This window comes from Herpailurus yagouaroundi, unplaced genomic scaffold, assembly GCF_014898765.1.
Source record: "Herpailurus yagouaroundi ecotype Mexico unplaced genomic scaffold, PumYag 141, whole genome shotgun sequence".
NCBI lineage: Eukaryota > Metazoa > Chordata > Mammalia > Carnivora > Felidae > Herpailurus > Herpailurus yagouaroundi.
The window spans coordinates 51,496,469-51,516,978 of NW_024412396.1; the positions used below are offsets into that span (position 1 = coordinate 51,496,469).

The 20,510-nt window shown below is 39.5% G+C and overlaps 1 protein-coding gene across 1 annotated transcript in view; it reads right to left on the minus strand.

The window, feature by feature from the left end:
- SPTLC2 (serine palmitoyltransferase long chain base subunit 2) overlaps positions 1 to 20,510 on the minus strand; it is a 103,805-nt gene that overhangs the window by 27,832 nt on the left and 55,463 nt on the right. The window lies entirely within an intron of this gene.

A 20,510-nucleotide genomic window follows, 5' to 3' on the forward strand; every position in this document is an offset into this window, starting at 1 on the left:
ATAACATAACATAACATAACATAACATAACATAACATAACATAACATAACATAACACAAAATTTTTAAAAAGCCAAAACCAAATAGAGGAGATAGTAAGCAGCTCCCTCTGGATGTTTTAAACAAACATCTGGATGATATCAATAAAAGGAATAATATGCCTTAAAAAGACTAAAAAATATAAAAATGTAACAAGATACAGTTCTTATCTGCTACTAAAATAAACTTAACAACATATTCTCAATTAACTGTGCAGATGGGAGAGGGGTGAGGTACAGCAGCAAGGGTGCTCAGATAACCAAAAAAGTCTCCATTTGAATTTGAAATATATTTTGTTACCTTAAAAGCAGACTTCCTTAATTGCTAACATTTAATTCTGGCCTAAGTCCACATATGGCAGTTCCACTGAGAAGGGAACTAACACATAGTTAGGGGAAATGATACATTTAGTTGCAGAGGTGGATTATGAGAACAAATGTGCCATAGATAATGTGTTTGCAAAACCAAAAATATATGAAACATGCAAAATCCAAGAACATGCAAAAATTAACTATACGAAGAAGGTCTGTTTGCAATCATTTTATTTTTTTATTTTAATTATTTTTGAGAGAGAGGGGGAGAGGGGGGGAGAGAGAGAGAAGATGCACAGGTGTGCATAAGCTGGGAAGGTGCAGAGGGAGAGGGAAAGAGAAACTCATAAGAAGGCTCCGCGCTGGGCATGGATCTCATGATCCTGGATCATGACCTGAGCCGAAATCAAGAGTTGGACACTCAACCTACTGAGCCACCCAGGTGCTCCCGCAATCGTTTAAACTATACAGAAGAACAAACCAGTTCAACTGAAAGCAGCACATGCATCGATCAAAGAAACTTTTCCCAAGCAAAGTCTTATCATGGCCTATTTTCATTTCAATTTACTGTTTTCAGCTTAGAAATGCAAAGATTCTAGGTACAAAGACTGCATTATCTGGACATACACATAACCCCATTTAGGAGAGGTGTGGGATCTGTAAGGAAATGTGTTTGAGTATAATCCTACAGAGATGTACTTTCAGACAGGAACAGAGGAAGCCGCTTCTTGGCATCCTCTGTAATTATGGCAGGCTTCGGGTAACTCCACTGTTTCCTCTACTATCCTCACCATTACTGGTCAATACTCGCAGGCTGCAGAGACATCTGTGATGCTTTACAGTATCAAAGGCCTTAACTAACTAATCCTATTTTTTTTCTTTTTTTTTGCCGATCATTACTGGCTGAGTTCTCAATCATTTCCTTGAAGAAACATCCAGAAGCCATGAAATGTGCATTTGAACACCTGGCATAATCCATTCCTCATTTGCATGATAGCTCTATCACTTGCACACATTTGTCGGTCATGACACACAGGTCAAAACTGTTTGTCAGAATACAAAATACACTGGGAATGCAAGCTGGTGCGGCCACTCTGGAAAACAGTATGGAGGTTCCTCAAAAAACTAAAAATAGAACTACCTTATGACCCAGCAATCGCACTACTAGGCATTTATCCAAGGGATACAGGTGTGCTGTTTCAAAGGGACACATGCACCCCCATGTTTATAGCAGCACTATCAACAATAGCCAAAGTATGGAAAGAGCCCAAATGTCCATCGATGGATGAATGGATAAAGAAGATGTGGTAAATACATACAATGGAATATTACTCAGTGATCAAAAAGAATGAAATCTTGCCATTTGCAACTATGTGGATGGAACTGGAGGGTATTATGCTAAGTGAAATTTGTCAGAGAAAGATAAAAATCATATGACTTTACACATATGAGGACTTTAAGAGACAAAAACAGATGAACATAAGGGAAGGGAAACAAAAATAATATAAAAACAGGGAGGGGGACAACACAGAAGAGCCTCATAAATATGGAGAACAAACTGAGGGTTACTAGAGGGTTGTGGGAGGGGGGATGGGCTAAATGGGTAAGGGGCACTAAGGAATCCACTCCTGAAATCACTGTTGCACTATATGCTAACTAATTTGGATGCACATTTTAAAAAATAAAACTAAAAAAAAAAAATACAAAATAACAACAGCAAAAGAAGACACCAACATGCTCAAGTCAAGACAGAGAAAGAGCTTCCTGCACAAGAGTATCTGTGTTCTGCCAGGGCAATTCTCACTGGTCTAAGGTGAGGAGAGCAATTGGCTACACTCACCTCTCACCAACTCTTATTAACAACTGACAGTAACATGGCTTATTTCGTTTCATTTTTTTAACACTTCAGAGAGAATTAACATTGTAATACATTAGCCTTATGTGGGGTGCTCTCTTAGATGAAGGTGTATGCACAAGAAATGCTGAAACAATACAGACAATTCCGCTTACCATAAGGACAAGATTCTGACCTTCAAGCCGACTTGGATATTAGCACTTGCTTAGGCGTTGTTAATGCCCCCATTTATGGAGAATTCACAAGCTGACAGCCCTCTCACAATGTGATTTCTTTCTCTTCTGTAATACTTAAGTACTATTAAACACAGACGGTAGAGGAGGTATCCCAGCAGAACTCATCTGTTTTTTGTTCTTGCCAAAATTACGGAGTAAAGTGTAATAATCCTAGAACAAAACTGTCCCCAGCAACGGTTAAAAAAGCAATAAATATTCTCATTTTCTTCCTTCCCATGACTACCAGTCAAACTCTTTCTAATCAAGTGGTTTTATTTACACGCCATTGCTAAAAAGGAGTAACCGTGATAAAAATTACTATTTGTATAGAAGGGCATGTAAAATCAGTAATCTGCAGACTATATGCCAAACAACTGACATGAGTTATCCCAAGACATAAGATCATAGGGACTGTTTACTTTCTGTAATATTTGGGTTTGAAAATAAGCATGTTATTAGTTTTATAAACAAAATAATGAATAGATGGATACATTTAAATTGGTATTAAAAATCCTGTATTTTGGATCCTTAACAGACTGATCCCTGAGCTGCATATACTCATCATGTTACTGATGTTACTTTACAGCAAATTTCCCAGAGTTTGAACATTATTAATGAAACCAACTAAAAATCAATGAATAAACTAAAATATAAAGTTAACAAACAATATTATAAAAACTGTTTACATTTGAAGAGAACCAGAGTTTAGAACCCAAAGCCGGTTCTTCACTGCCAAGCCCACCACAGAGGGAGACAAAAGTGACAGGCCTAGAACAGAGTTTATTCACGTATTTACTTCTAGTGAACCTGGAAAACTTTGCAGGCAAATTTTAGTGTTCAAAAACAAGAGGGCTGGGGTGCTGGGTGGGTGAGTCAGTTAAGCATCTGACTTGATTTCAGTTCAGGTCTTGATCTCACGGTTCGTGAGTCCGAGCCCCTGTTGGGCTCTTGCTGACAATGTGGAGCCTGCTTGGGATTCTCTCTCCCCCTCATTCTGTCTCCCCCCGCCCCCAGCTTGTGCACTTGCACACACACACATTTTCTCTCTCTCTCTCTCAATAAATAAACATTTTTAAAAAAGAGAGAGAGTGCTAATCAACAGAGAAGAAAGCTGTGATAGCTAATTTTATGTGTTGTCTTCACTGGGCCACAGAGTGTCCGATGTTTGGTCAGACATAATTTGGGTGTGCTTGTGAGGGTGTTTTGGATGAGATTAACATTTGAATAACTGAGTAAAGGCTGTCCTCCTTAATGTGGGTGGGCCTCATCCAGTTGGTTGAAGGCCTCACAAGAATAAATGGGCCTTCCTGAATAAGAAGGAATTTCTCCTGCCTGCCTGTCGTGCTGGCAAATCAGGTTTTTTCTGCCTTCAGACTTGAATTGAAGCATCAGCTCTTCCTGGGTCTCAAGACTAACGGCATTTGGACTAGAACTACATCAGCTCTTCTGGGCCTCCAGCTTGCCAAATGCAGATCTGCAGACTTGTCAGCCTCCACAACTATGTGAGCCAATTTCTTATAATACCTCTCTTGCCCACTCTCCCTCTTCCTCTCTATAAAAACACTGCACAGGAAAAGTCCAGCAAATGCTTTATGATGATGATTGCAGCTTTGATGCCTCAGAAAGCTTCAGATCCTCTCCAAGAAATGGCCATTTATTCATCTAACCAACTTATCCCAAGCCCAATGGGACTAAGATGATACTTAATAGAACATTTTCTTGAATAATGGCCACACTCTTACTTAGATGTTAAAAATAATCTCCAACTGCTGTTAAAGCCAGTCATTTTCTACCATCTTCTTTCTACTTCTCTCCCCAAATGGTCACCATCCCCACTGCGACCACTATCTGAAGAACAAGCACAGAACTGGAAAGAGTACTAACCCATATAATTACTGTACTTCATCTAAATAGTTTTGATTATGAGAGAGAAGAACCCCCCTTCCCATACCAAATATAAAAATAGCCAGGTACTTCCTTTGCTCTCTATCAATGGGCAAAAAACAGCACTCTAGGTCTCTAGGGAGGACAACATCCTATCATTAATGGGGTGTTTTTTAGGAATCATTGAATGGTACACATTACTCAAAATCACATACAGTAGCAAGCATCTTAGAGCAAAAAATCTTGCAGCCATACTCTCTGCACATTCCTCCAAGAATCAGGGTATGCTAACGAATTAAAACTGAACGGTTAGTTCAGAAAAGGTGAAGATCCATTGATGGAAAACAGAAAGCCCTTCTGGCAGTAGTGCAAACCCTTGGTACTTGTTGAAATTTCTTAAACTTTTGTTTATCTTAAGAATCTTATGAGCGCTTAAGTACCAAAGCTGATTTCCCTGCCAACAGAAATATACCGAGAATTAACAAGGTTACACTACAAAGGAACTTCCACTCCACATTATTATTTTTATTATTTCACATGTAGATGATACCTTAACGTAGGGGCTGGGCAGAACAGGGATGAATTCTTAACAAAGTCATCCAGTTTCTTTCCTAAAGAAGCAGCAGTCTCTCCTCACTCATCTTTCTTAATGACCAATGGTCACCTTCTATGGACAGCTCTAAAGTGGGTGGAGAAGGCAGCAGACAACACTTTCCACTCATCAGAGAACTTTCTAGATCAATAAACTGTACATGTGTCACAAGCACCCACTCGGGATATACCAGGGGAGTAGGATCTCATGGTTTACTGGAAAGGAGGGACAAAAGAATGCCTAAACACACAAATCAACTGACCTATGAGGTCATCCTTTGTTCTTTAACTTCTGCATGAACACCTGAAAATTTCAATCTGTAAATGAAATTAAGATCACTATACCTAAAAATATCTTTAAGTACCAAACAGGACTAGAGCAGGAAACAGGAGTGGGAGAGAGAGGAGACCATGGGATGTAAAGAAAAAACATTAGCAAAACCACACTATGTTGGAATTTGAATGTATGAGTTCAGGTTTTTCACGATTTCAGAGAAAGAAGGATAAAGTATCTTATCCGGAAATATTACTTAAGACAAAAATAAAAGATATATTAGCTAAACGGCAGGGCAGACTGATTTGAATACCATGTTCCCCTTAAGTACCAGCTAAATTGCCCTAGAAAATCTTTCTGTTTGAAGGTCCTTATAAGAGACATAAGGAATAGGACAATAAATGTACCTCCAACCCACTCTTAACAAGCTATTTTTGTGCTCCAGCGAACAGTCTTATAAAAGAGATATTTATAAGGCACTTCCAGAAAGCAAGAGTTCAGTAACTTTAACACTGAAGCAAAAGGAGTAGGAACTAGTTTCACCATCTCCTAGAAGCAGCCCCTCTATTTTGCCAGACTGGCAACAAACAAAGCGCTCAGTTTGGGCAACTGTCAAACTCATGAACATCAAAGCAGACAGCCTGCCTCTTCCTCCCCTAGGGACACTACTGTTCCAAAGTGGACTTTGGCATTTTGTCTCCCTACAAGAATGCAGCCGAGTTATCTGAGTCTACTCTCCCACATTATTGTTGCTCTTTCTCTCATCCGCAACTAGAGCAGCTTCTGCTAACACCAAGCACTGCACAGTAAATTACTCTCTCAAGTACTGCTTATCACTCCCTAACCGTAGTTTAATCTCTTAATTAGTTTCAATGCCAAAAATTAGGATTTCCTGAGGACTGCCACAGGATGTGCACCAGGCTGCAGGGGCCAACGCTTAAAGTTGTTGATTCAATGCAATCAAGAGTTCAAAAGCATGGTTGCTATTGCACAGCCAGAAACAGAGGGCCCTAAACAAAAGGAAGAAAGGAGGCCAAGTGCTTTCGAAAAATTAAGGAACTGAGTTTAAAGGGTGCCAGCTCACGGTCAGGACAGAAAGTCTTAATTTGTCCAAAGACTATGCTTTGGGGCTGGAATACATTTAGGCAGAACTAAAGGGATGTATGCCCTCAAGCATCCACCCTCAGATGAGGAGGGCCAGGAAATAAGACACTTGCTGGTAAGGCTAGGCTTGGAATTAAATTAATAGTTACCAGGGGTGGAAGACAAGCAATAATAAGTTTCACAAGCTAATTAGTATTGAACTTTTTATTTTTTTTTTATATTTAAAAAAAAATTTTTTTCAACGTTTTTATTTATTTTTGGGACAGAGAGAGACAGAGCATGAACGGGGGAGGGGCAGAGAGAGAGGGAGACACAGAATCGGAAACAGGCTCCAGGCTCTGAGCCATCAGCCCAGAGCCCGACGCGGGGCTCGAAATCACGGACAGCGAGATCGTGACCTGGCTGAAGTCGGACGCTTAACCGACTGCGCCACCCAGGCGCCCCTGAACTTTTTAAAGTTTATAGCAGGGAAAGCCATTCGTAGGTTATGTACTAGAAAAATTTGATTCTGAATTAATAGGCCATTAAAAAAAAAGAGCGAAACAAAAGTAATTCCAACCAGACTTAAGAAGCATGATCACGGGTCTCTGAATTCTTACTTCTCTTTCTCCTTTCCTAGTTGGTTTTTGACTTCTCCACCTGTGTCAATGATTCATTCAGGAAGGATCATCAGCTCTTTAGAAGAAAGCATCAAGGCATCCAGAGTTCCAAAAACAATTAAAATTGGCAACTCAGTTTTACCACCAAACTCCTGTTCCACAAGCCAACATGTCCCTTTATTTTTCTTTCAAAAGGAAGAGGTCATATATCATGCCTTCCAGACACCTACCAGTAGAGTAGCTCTTGGTTCTCTTTGAAGTAAATAAGCAGAAGAAAGAAAGAGAGAGAGAGAGAGAGAGAGAGAGAGAGAGAGAGAGAGAGAGAGAGAAAGAAAGAAAGAAAGAAAGAAAGAAAGAAAGAGGGAGGAAGGGAGAAGAAAAAGAAAAAAAAATAACCCTTAAATTCCTTAAAAACTAGTTTGCATTATTAACTGAGGTTTTCTTTAAAATAAACATTCTAGGGACACCTGGGTGGCTCAGTTGGTTAAACATCTGACTTCGGCTCAGGTCATGATCTCACAATTTGTGGGTTTGAGCCCCACGTTGGGCTCTGTGCTGACAGCTGGGAGCCTGGAGCCTGCTTCAGATTCTGTGTCTCCCTCTCTCTCTGCCCTCCCTCTCTCTCTGTCTCTCTCTCAAAAATAAATAAACATTAAAAAAAATTTTTTTTTAATGCACATTCTAGGGCCTTGTCCACCAAGACTCAGTGGTCTGGTAGAATGGACTAGAATCCTCATTTCTAACAAGCTCTACAACACTGGTGCTCAACTTCGAGGTGCTTTTAAATAACACCCCGCAGGGGTCTTACCCCCAGATACTCACAGGGTCTGCAAGGGACCCTGACATCAGCATTATTACTAACTTTAAAGCCTTCCTTTGTGTGAGCAAGTTAAGAACCACTTCACCAAAAGTGCCTTTGATGCCCAGGGTCCATGGACAAAGCTTGAGAACAGAGGCTTACAACAGTGTATCTTAATGAGGTCCTTCTGAACCTTACTTCACCACCGGAGCAGATGGCAGGCAGATTAAAATATTTAGATAATTAGAAAAACCATAGGTGACTTTTTGTTTGTTTCCTTAAATCAATTCCTCTTCAAAAAGCTCTCAAATGTGGCAAGGCTTCAGAAGGGTATCTGGTTCTTAATTGAGAACAGAGTCCATACACCCTCTCCTTTTTTTTAAATATGTAGCAAAATTGGTGAAAAACTAGGATCAAGTCTCCTAGACAAAGTCCTCAGAAATAATTCTGGGGGCAGGGGGGAAGCAATTCTAATCATGCTAAGGTTTAGAAAGTTCTTCTCCAACAAACAAAACAGAGCCTGGGTTATAAAGGTTCACAAATTAGAAATGATAAGAACAGGCTTAAGGAATGGTCATAAGGCTCAGCTAAACAGTAACTGAATAAATCAAACTGTGGGGAAAAAATCTTCAAAATAAACTTGTTTTTAATTTTTTTAATGTTTTATTATTTATATTTGACAGAGAGAGACAGAGCATGAGCAGGGGAGGGGCAGAGAGAAAGGGAGACACAGAATCTGAAGCAGGCTCCAGACTCTGAGCCGTCAGCACAGAGCCCAACACGGGGCTCGAACTCACAAACTGCAAGATCATGACCTGAGCCAAAGTCAGACGCTTAATGACTGAGCCATCCAGGCGCCCCTAAAATAAATTTGATTATGTAATAAAACTAAGGTAATTCACCCACTTTCATCTTAAAAAACAAAATGACCCTGTACTGACTCACAGTGCTTTAATTAAGAATTAGCTTCCTTATATCATCTTACTACATCTCCCAAAGGAGGAACATCCAGTGCAGGCTCCTTTCCTGTCCTATGGGAACCTCCAACTCCTTATTTATGTTTTGCATTAAGAACTATATTCTACGAACTGAACAAGTCTACATTTGTTCAAAGGTTAGCTCCCAGCCTGCTGCCTGTGGGCATCTTAATAGCTAGTTTCAAACAAACTCTGAAGCAAGACACAAAGGGAGAGACCACTCTTGTGGTGAGACACTTTTATTAGCATTTGGATGTGGAAGAAAGAGATGGGAGTGGAAGAAGAAACAGACTGTGCAACAGAGCTCTGGAGTATTCCGAACAGATTCCTAAAACAGAGAAGGAGGCTTAAGGGGTTATTGATCCATGGAGAGGAAATAGGTAGGTAAATACCCCAAAGGACTTTCATTTGCAGGGCTAATTACTCACAAATAAATTTAGCTGTTTTTTGGAATACTAGCATACCAGAAATCAGAAAATTAGAATGAGGTTATAAAGGTCTATTTTAATAAAATGTTAAATACCATTAATGCAACTTCAGAAGAAACGGAGTTCAAGAAAGCCACGTTCTTTCAATTTAGAGACAAGATATTGAGAAAACTTGCATCATTTGTGGGCTGAAATTTCTCCACTTATGAAGCAGTCATATTGCTTGCTGATTTTTTTTAACTTTTTAAAAAAATGTTTATTTTTGAAAGAAAGAGAGCACAAGCAGGGGAGTGGCAGAGAGAGAAGGACAGAATCCAAAGCAGGCTCCAGGCTCTGAGCTGTCAGCACAGAGCCCAACGTGGGGCTTGAACCCACAAACTGTGAGATCATAACTTGAGCCGAAGTTGGATATTTAACCAACTGAGCCCCAGGCACCCCTGAAGTGGTCATATTGCTTGCCGATTTTAGAAGGCTTAAGCTATTGGTTAAAAAGCCCTTTAGGCTACATAATGATGAAGTTAATTTACAAAAGGAAAATCTTTCTTTTTCTTTAATTGCTGGTAATTTACTAGAGTGAAAGCTTCTATAGAAAAAAATCCACTGAGATGGGCCACCTGGGTGGCTCTGTCAGTTAAGGGTCTTGACTCTTGATTTGGGCTCAGGTCATGATCTCACAGTTTGTGAGCCAAGATTTTGGGGGGATGATGGTGAGGAAGGAGCTTTTGGGGGAGGAGGCAGAAGGAGGAACCTGAGAAAAGAGGAAGCTGAAAAAAGGAAGAATTTACCTGTGGCTCTGAGACCAGGTCTTTTCTGGAATCCTATCCCTAGCACTAGACAGTAAGATTTTTCAAAGGCAAGTATCATGTTTGAAACCTACCACAGGATACACAGTAGATGCTGGATAAATGTTTTATAAATGTCGAAGCCAGTATCTTTTTTAACCGTATTCAAGGAAGTCAGTTATAAGAAAGGAGGTAATCTGGTTTGACTCGCGATGTCAGATATACTGCTAAGCTATACTAAGAAGAAAACTGTTTATTAGAAAACTTGATTTTTATTTACATGAATTTCTAATATTGAATTAAACACTTAGGTAAAAGCAGATAAATAATGACAACGAAAAAAGCGGAATCCAAAAACAGTCCTGCACGCAGAAAGCTCAGCACTTACAGAAGGGTGCCCAGGCTTAGCCTGTCCACCTAACGTAACAAATGGATGGAAAAGCTGCAGCCTCCTGCAGAAAAGCAGGAGATTCTCCTTATGCCTACCTCTCCTCCCAAAAAGACTGTTTTCTTTTCTTTTCTTTTTAAATATTTTTTTAACATGTATTCACTTTTGAGAGACAAAGAGTGGGAGAGGGGCAGAGAAAGAGGGAGACACAGAATCCAAAACAGGCTCCAGGTTCTGAGCTGTCAGCACAGAGCCCGATGTGGGGCTCAAACTCATGAACTGTGAGATCATGACCTGAGCCCGAAGTCAGATGCTTAACTGACTGAGCCACCCCGGTGCCCCAAGATTCTGTTTTCTTTAAAAGTTCAGCCTCCTCAGCATGGGACTCCTGGAATGCTTTTTTAAATTATTTTTTTAAGTTTCTCAGTTCTCCCTAAATTAACTTTTGACAGTTCCTGGGATTCTCAAGATGATCATTTAACACCTCATTAACAAGTCTATTACAGGATTAATTCAAATGAGCCCAAACTAATTTTAATTAAACCTCAATCTGCCCAAGGTATTCCTTTTTTCTCCTATACAATAACCGCCTAAATAGGCTCAGTTCTTTCAAAACTAAGAAGTACAAAAAGTGCAGTTTTCTGGAAAATTACTTGTCATCGTTTTTAAATTTACCTAGTAAAATGTACCTATCTATTTAATTTGTTCCATGATTTGGCCATTCCGTTTAACATTCATCTACTTAAGCAATACACTTTAAGAACCCACTCATTTTCTAATAGTTATGGATGTGTGCATTCATTCATTCAGCAAATTTATCAAAAGGCTACTACTAGATGCCAGACACTAAGCTGGGTGCTACGCATGTTATTAACTACATCTCTAGCCAGAAATAAAATACAGCCAAGCACAGCTCTGGAAAATGAAAAAGCACAATTTTAGTTGCTTTTGGTCAGTCATGTTTTGCCTGGACTCATGAATAGATCTTACAGATAAATTTCCATTATTGGAGGTGTGCTAAGTAAAAGTTAGAATTTCAAATGTCTGGCGGAATCTGTCAGAATTTCCTAGCTGTCAGTTTTTCTAGCCGGCCTGTTCTAACTCCGTGTGTCCACTCAAAGCACGAGCCCCCCTCCTCCCCGCACACTTCCCACCCACTCTTCTCTGGCTCCAGTTCAACAGCTCCTCATCAATCCAGTCACATGACCCTCTCTTCTTTGGGAAAAGGAGAGGAACTGGAAGGAGAAAGGGGGAGAAAGGGAGGGAGGGAGGGAGGGAGGGAGAGGAGGGCTTACAAAGTAGGGGAGTGGGTGGATCTCAACCTCCTCTGCGCCATTGCGGCTTCTCTGAAGGCTCCACACTCTTATCACCACAGAGCAATACATCTTCCCACAAAAAAGATGAGAACATTTCTTAACAATCAACCATGTAATATCTGTGTACGTTTAAGCCTTACTTTTATATTTTAGGCAGGATTTATTTCCATGTAGGTTATCCATGTAGTCTGGCATCTAATAACAAAAAAGTTGTACTCACAAAAGTGACATACACATAGGATAAAAGTCTAGTAGTACCGAATATTAAATACAAAGTACAGAAGTGCCCCCTGCCCACCTCCAACCAGCCACCTCCCTTCCCATCCCAGGAAGCGGGGCCGGGTTCTCCATCCAGCTTGTTGGCAGCTAGCACCACAATGCTGATTAACATGCTCACACCCCTGCTTCGGTTCCAGCAGCGCTGCAGGGTGGTGGTGGTGGTGGTGGTGGTGGTGGTGGTGGTGGCGGTGTGCCAAGACAGCCGTGCTTCTGCTACTAATCACCACCCAGTTTTGTCGTATGACTGTTTTTAATTCTAGTGGCCAGCACCGTCATAAATATGAAGATGATTCCTTTACTTTAAAATACTTTATTAACTTAAAATAGTATCTACTGACTCTCCACCAAGTACATAACAGAAGCTGATACACCTTCATGTCCCTCACCTTCCTTTACCCCTTTCGACACCTGTCTTCCGTCTGCTACTGTTTACAATGCCGAGGTTTTTTTTATTCACATTTGGTTTATAACCACTGCTAAACTTTCCATGCTTTACCTGTAACTGATCCTATAAACTAGAAATTAATTAAGAGCAATAATATTATGATTATTTCACCACACTTGTGTGAAACAAAAGAAAGTCTTCCAAGTGTCAAAACTAAGTGATTTCTTTTTTTAACACCCAACAATTCAAGTCACATTTTAGTTTTGATTTCATCTTTTTTTCTTAATTGTTTTTAATGTTTATTTGTGAGAGAGACAGAGCATGAACAGGGGAAGGGCAGGGAGAGAGGGAGACACAGAATCTGAAGCAGGCTCCAGGTTCTGAGCTGTCAGCACAGAGCCCAATGTGGGGCTCGAACTCACAAACAGCAAGATCATGACCTGAGCCAAAGTCGGACGCTTAACCGACTGAGCCACCCAGACACCCAATTTCATCTTAAATGAAGAAGAGTTGTTCACTATTTCATAGCTCATCATATTATCATCATTTTTTTTAAGTTTATTTATTTTGAGAGAGAGAGTGAGCATGCTCGTGAGCAGGGAAGGGGCAGAGAGAGAGGGAGAGAGAATCCCAAGCAGGCGCCATGCTGTCAATGAAGAGCCCAACACAGGGCTCGATCTCACAAACCACCATGAGATCCTGACCTGAGCCGAAATCAAGAGTCGGAAGCTTAACCAACTGAGCCACACAGGCACCCCCATGTTATCATTATGAAACAACTATTTCAGATCCACTAACTCTGGCTTTGGGGAGGGGCAGGGAGAAAAATCATACTAAGCACATAACTGGAGAGAGAACAGTAGCTCCTGTGAAAACAACGAGTGCCATAAGTCCCACATTCTGATGCAGGTCATATCTTTGCTTAGAATGATGTTCAGAGACAACCCTAAAGCTCAACTAGAGTATTTAATGACAAAAAAGCATTTATATTATAATCCAAGTCTTATCTGTTTTACAGTTACCTATAAATCCTATTTATATGAAACTAGGTTCAGTGTCTCTATCCTAATCTGATTCATAACATTTCTCCAACAATTCTTAGGCTCCATTTCTTTATCACTGATGAGATACAACACCTGCCAGTGAGAATGGAGCAAATGTTTCTCAGGCTCAGAAAGCCAGCTTACAAATGGTTGCTACGTTACAAGTGGACCTGGTTAGGGACAGCAAAGGTCAAATCACCTGTATCATCAAAGTTTGAGGATTTATCCCACTAAGGGAAAATCAGTAACAACATCAAATCAAAGATACATTTATATTTTAAAAACCAAATTATTAATCTTAAGTCTCTCGTACGTTTCTTCCTAAATCCTATAATTCTAGGAACATTGGTCAGTATACATACATGAGGCTTCAATTCAGGAATAATCCTATATGAGTGAATGAATGATCTTTTCCTCTTAGGTGCATAGCTTTATCAAGTCCTCAGCATTTAAGAGCACAAAGAATATAAGGGACTAAATCGTAGGTCATTAACTCTTAATAATGCCTCTCTTCAAGGCACCAAAGTATTTATTTAATCATCCCCCAAGTATTTACTGCATGCCTACTATGTGCCAAACACAGTTCTAAACAGAAAGAATAAAATGAACAAGATGGCCAAAACTCCATGTTTTTGTGGAGTTTATATTCTACTTTGGGAAGATATAGGTAACAATTATGAGAATAATCAAGTCAAACAATTATTGACTCTAAGTTCCTGATACAGGCACTATTTAAGGTGCGAAGGAGGAACAAGACAAGGATCTTAACAGGGGAGGTGACATACATACAGAAACATTACAGCCAACGGTTAGGGAACTTCAATACATTATACAGTGAAATCTCCACACTACTGGTCTAGCTCCAGCACCTGACCAACAAGCTTTTCAAGTTACTACCCAGTAATACTGCCATAACTGAACGTTCATTTTTGGAAAAGTTTCTGTCTTTCTATAACAGCATTATTCTATGACAGTTCATCCTTGTACTACCAAAAATATTAGCTAAAGGGAAAAAATAAAGTGTGAATACTAACACAGCACTCAGAAACTTAATTCATCTGAGACAAAACCAAAAATTATTAGACTCGCTGAATATGACAATAATAAACTTTATATGCTCATTGGAATTGTACTGTAGCTACACAATCAGTTATGAAGAAAAAAACCCAAAAGCAAGTAACATAAAATACTTTAAAATACTTAAAACAGTCAAAATTACAATGAAAAGGTAAGGTTTAGAGATTTCATCACATATTTGGTGTTTTAGGACTGGACACCAATTTTAACATCTAGCAGTTAAGTCTATGAACTGACTTACATACACACTTTAGACAAAACACTGTGTTCAAACATTAAACACCAACCCTGTGAGACAAAATTATAAGTCTGTGATACTATAAAGCTGTGAAAAAAGGCTTTTGAGAGAAAAAGGGTATTAGCACAAAGGTGTTGTAAAAGAGCCTTTCAGTTGGTCCTGCAGAATGAACAGAATTTGGGGGATAGGAGGATAAGCATTCCAGCAGAGGGACCAAGCTGGTTTAAATAAGGATACATGAGAGGATACAGAAAAAGATGGGTTAAGCTACTGTTAAATGTAGAGGACCTTGAGCATCGTATCAAGAATTTGGACTTTATTCTGCGAGCAACTAGTAGGTACTGAAGACTGCTATTTTCTATTTCAGCATCTTTAAGCAGATGCTGACAAACAGCTCTCTGTTGGGAAGAGCAACAGGTGGCCGTGTTCAGGAAAGATTGCAGCAAGAAAAAGGCAGTTATAGGCTGGGGCAATAGTTTGGGCAATAGGTAATCAGGGCCTGAAATAGAAATGTGGCAATGGGAGTAAGCAGAAGTGAGAGAACCAACAAAATCTGACTTAGATATGGGGGAAGTTGACCAAGATTTCAGGCCTGAATAACCTGAAGATAGAAAACCGCAGTGTAACTTCTGTGCTGTTCCTGTTCGAGATACATTCCTGAGTCTTAATCACGAGGAAAACACTGGGTGAACCCAAACTGAGGAATATTCTATAGCATAAGTGGCCTGTAATCGTTCGTGGTGTCAAAGTCATGGAAGTCAAAGAAAGAGTGGGAACTGTGGCGGCAGAAGACTAGAGACGGGGACCATTAAATGCAACACGTGATTCTGAACCACACCTGCATCACTCGGACACTGGCCAAACTTAAAAGGGGTCTGTGGAATAGACAGTAATAACGTTTCAGTATTAGTTACTGAAATAACATCATGCCATATTGTTTAGTTAATTGTTAATTGTTTCAGTGTCAATTTCTGGCTTTGTATGGTTGTATTGTGGTTATGTAGGAAAATGTAGGAAGTACTCACTAAAGCATTTGGGATGATGAAGCTTCTCATCAGCAGCTTGTTTTCAACTGGTTCAGGAAAAAAAAGTCTTTTGTGCTTTATTTCCAACTTTTCTTTTTTTTTTTTAACGTTTATTTATTTTTGAGACAGAGAGAGACAGAGCATGAAGGGGAGAGGGGCAGAGAAAGAAGGAGACACAGAATCGGAAGCAGGCTCCAGGCTCTGAGCCATCAGCCCAGAGCCTGACGCGGGGCTCGAACTCACGGACCGCGAGATCATGACCTGAGCTGAAGTCGGACGCTTAACTGACTGCGCCACCCAGGTGCCCCTATTTCCAACTTTTCTGTGTGATTGTTTTAAATAAGAAAATGATTTAAAAATACTATGCTCAGAAATACTGACTCTACCGTATGGCTATAGCTAGCTCTACATCATGGAATTTTGAAATATTTGAATAATATTTCAAATTATTGTGATTTTTTTCCCCACAGTTTTTAGTTGTCTTCCCCTGCCCCAGTCTCTTAAAGCCAACAGGAAAAGCCAAGAACACGGAGCAAGATTAGAATGCTCAAATTTCACATCCAGATGGCCAACCGACACACTCATCATCACTCATCATCAGGGAAATACAAATCAAAACCACAATGAGATACCACCTCACGCCTGTCAGAATGGCTAACATTATCAATTCAGGCAACAACAGATGTCGGCGAGAATGTAGAGAAAGAGGATCTCTTTTGCACTGCTGGTGGGATTGCAAGTTGGTGCAGCCACTCTGGAAAACAGTATGGAGGTTCCTCAAAAAACTAAAATTAGAACTACCCTATGACCCAGCAATTGCACTACTAGGTATTTATCCAAGGGATACAGGGGTGCTATTTCAAAGGGGCACGTGCACCCCAATGTTTATAGCAGCACTATCAACAACAGCCAAAGTATGGAAAGAGCCCAAATGTCCATCGATGGATGAATGGATAAAGAAGATGTGGTATATATATATTCAATGGAGTATTACTTGGCAATCAAAAAGAATGAAATCTTGCCATTTGCAACTACGTGGATGGAACTGGAGGGTATTATGCTAAGCGAAATCAGTCAGAGAAAGACAAATCTCATATGACTTCACTCATATGAGGACTTTAAGATACAAAACAGACAAACATAAGGGAAGGGAATAAAAATAAGATAAAAACAGGGAGGGGGACAAAACATAAGAGACTCTTAAAATGGAGAACAAACAGAGGGTTACTGGAGGAGTTGTGGGAGGGGGGATGGCCTAAATGGGTAAGGGGCATTAGGGAATCTACTCCTGAAATCACTGTTGCACTATATGCTAACTAACTTGGAGGTAAATTAAAAAGAAAAAAAATGCTCAAATTTCTCCCTACATTTTCTATTTTCTTCCAGAAGCTGCAAAGTTTCAAAAAATGAAACCTGCACACTTAAAAATAAAAGACATAAGAAAGATGATCTTTGTATGGCAACAAGAAACTTGTGCTGCAAATCAACAGGGGTCCATACTTGGCCAAGAAAGAAGAAAATAAAAACTACCTTAGCACAGGTAATACATGAACTTCCTAAATCAGTCTCAAAATTGACATTCTGAATAAAAGCCTCAAATGTATGACCACATATAAAATGCTAAAAACTCGAATAATAGATTATCTTAAAGAAAAGATACATAATCAGGGTGCCTGGGTGGCTCAGTCGGTTGAGCGTCTGGCTTTGGCTCAGGTCATGATCTCATGGTCCGTGAGTTCGAGCCCCACATTGGGCTCTGTGCTGACAGTTCAGAGCCTAGAGCCTGCTTCAGATTCTGTGTCTCCCTCTCTCTGCCCCTCCCCCACTCATGCTCTCTCGCTCTTTCTCTCTCTCTCTCTCTCTCTCTCTCTGTCAAAAATAAACTTAAAAAAAAAAAGAAAGAAAAGATATATAATAAATTCATGATCTTAAAAACAGAAAACTAAAACACATCTATCAAATACAGCATGTTCAGAAAAGTGAATCTGAGTGCCAAATAGGGTAGAGTGTGTGGTAATAAGGGTAGATTCAATTATATGGTACTCCAAGTGGTCAAGTGTAAACACAAAAACAAAACAAACAAAAAAATGCCATGCTAATAACTGCAGCTTATTTAAAGCATCTAGCTATAATTCTTTGAATTATCTGAAACTGACATGAGAGAGAGAGAGAGAAAGAGAAAGAGAGAGAGAGAGAAAGGAGAAAGAAAGAAAGAAAGAAAGAGGAAGGGAGGGAGGAAGAAGAGAGAGAAAGAGGGAAAGAGGGAAAGAGGGAAAGAGGGAAAGAGGGAAAGAGGGAAAGAAAGAAAGAAAGAAAGAAAGAAAGAAAGAAAGAAAGAAAGAAAGAGGAAGGAAGGAAGGAAGGAAGGAAGGAAGGAAGGAAGGAAGGGAGGGAATCAAGTTCCCAGTGACTTCACTGCCTTCAGCCCCATCTGCAACAGAACTCCATTGGGTTAGCATCCTGTTTGAAGTGGTCCTACAGCAAGGACTAGTTATGGTGAAATAACTTTACACAACAGAGATTGAAAACGTGCAAGTAAATAGGAACTGTCATATCTTATAAAAAGGAGAAAATAGTATGTCAAAAATGAACTTATTCAAAATAATGCTTGATATTTTATATCCAATAACAGAAATCAGAAAATTAGAGGGTAAGGCATGAAAAGAAAGCAAACCAGCTTCTTAGTCCAACATTCCCTAAAACTAAAATCAAAGCCAGGACCAAGCACTTACATTACGTGACCTTTTCTCCCTCCTTCCTATACAGAAGTTAAACATGAGATATCTGACACAAGGTAGAGAAAAGGCTCTTCATTTTGCAAGTTCACTGTCATGATGTAAAAGTGTCTTCAGCTCACATATGTGTTATCTTTAGCTCTCCCCATTTCCAATTCACAGCACTGTGGAAATTCAATGAAAGAAATACTGGTGCAGCTCTTATGTAAATCTGATTCCTTCCAGATAAACTTCTTCAACACATAAAAAGTGAAAAACAGTACAATATTAAAATGCATGGTTCTTAAAAAAAAAAAAAAATGCATGGTTCTAGAAAGCCTAGATAACCCAAGATGAAACTGAAAAATGCCCCTAAAATAAGCCATGCACATACATATATAACCATAAAGACATACTACAAATTAATACAAAACAGAAGAAAGCAATAAACACTTACAGAAGATATATTTGACTCAGACTAAAGAAAAGATTGTTTAAGGCACAAAAACATTGTCCACATGGGAAAAGAATCATAAATTCTATCACATTAAGAATGAAAACTTTTGTGAAAGTTTTGTGAAATTATTAAGAAGATTTAAAGAAAAGCCATGTCTCTCAGGTTGAGAGACAATAGTGGTAAAGAATTATTATCTAGAATACATGAAGAACTCTTAAAAATACCCATCTAAACAAACAGCCAGGGGCACCTGGGTGGCTCAGTAACTCTTGATCTCAGCTCAGGTTTTGATCTCAGGGTTGTAAGTTCAAGCCCCACCTTGGGCTCCACACTGGGCGTGAACCTAACTTAAGAAAATAACAAAAACAAACAAACCCCCCAGCCAATGGGACAAATGATCAGGAAAATAGAAATAAAAACTACAATGAGATTCTGTTTCACACAGATCCTATGTGCAGGATTAAAGGGACTGACAGTATCTACAAAGACAAGGAAATGGGCACATGATAACTTTCATATACTAAAATGGAAGACTGAACTGCTGTAAGGACTTCTGAAAGAATTTGGCAGCCTCTGAGGATGTCCACCAATATCACTGCAAGATAAAGAATCTCAGCCACACTGTTGCTGCAGCACCATGTAACAACAGCGAAAAAGAGCTGACAACCTAAATGTCCATCAATAGAGCGATGAACACAGAAGCTGTGGTAATACTACGTGGAACATGTAACGGCAAAAACAAATGAATGAGAACCTCACACTCAACAGAAATAATGCAAACAATATTAAGCAAACAAAATAAATGGCAGAAAAACTTCCCTCATATGACCAACTTATGTAACATTTAAAAACAGAAAATACCATAGACAGTCCTCACTACTGGAATCCAGTCTGTTCCTAAGTGTGTCACACTGTGAATTTTCAGGCAGCAGAGTCTGTATATTACATCATTCAAAAATAAGAAAAATTACATGTTCCTGGCTCATCCAAAGCTCCAAACTGAAACAGTCTTCAATATCTACATAACAGCCTACCAAGAATTTCTATAAAATAGAAGGCACCTAAAATACCAATGACCTATTTTAACCCTCAAACAACTGAAGTACTCTAGCGTGCATCATTCAGTGATGCTGCCCAGTATGGAGTCTATTATATTTCTACTTAGGCATTCACTCGTCTCCAGGAGCATGAGCACTCCCACGTTTTCTTCAAATGCAGGGACATCCGTGGGCCTCTTGTGCTCACCTATTTCCTTCATAGGCTTTCCTGCATATCACAGGACATTTTCACTAGTAATATAAGGAAGGTAAGAGATATTGCACAACACATTTTACAACACAAGTGGACAAGGGACCGGGTCCTATCAGGAAAAGAGGAGAAATACAACTGAAGTACACTCCACAGCCTCTTCCCCAGACTTGTGCACAAGTGAAAACATCTTTGATGGTGTGCACATGATGGGGGTTTTGATTCAGACAGTTAAATTCCATAAGCATTTTTGGAAGTCATCACAGCAAAGAGTGAGCCTTCAAACAGTGGGGGATACTTACATTACATGGATATGGTCCTAGTAAAAGCATAAAAGTACAGAAAGATAATTTCAGAATAGTGGTTATCTCTGGGGAATGGGTGAGAGAAACAGAAACAAGAAGGGACATTACAGGGAGTTTTAGCTATCTTTTTCTTTTTAAAAAGTGGATAAATGGGGTGCAATATTAACATCATTAAAAT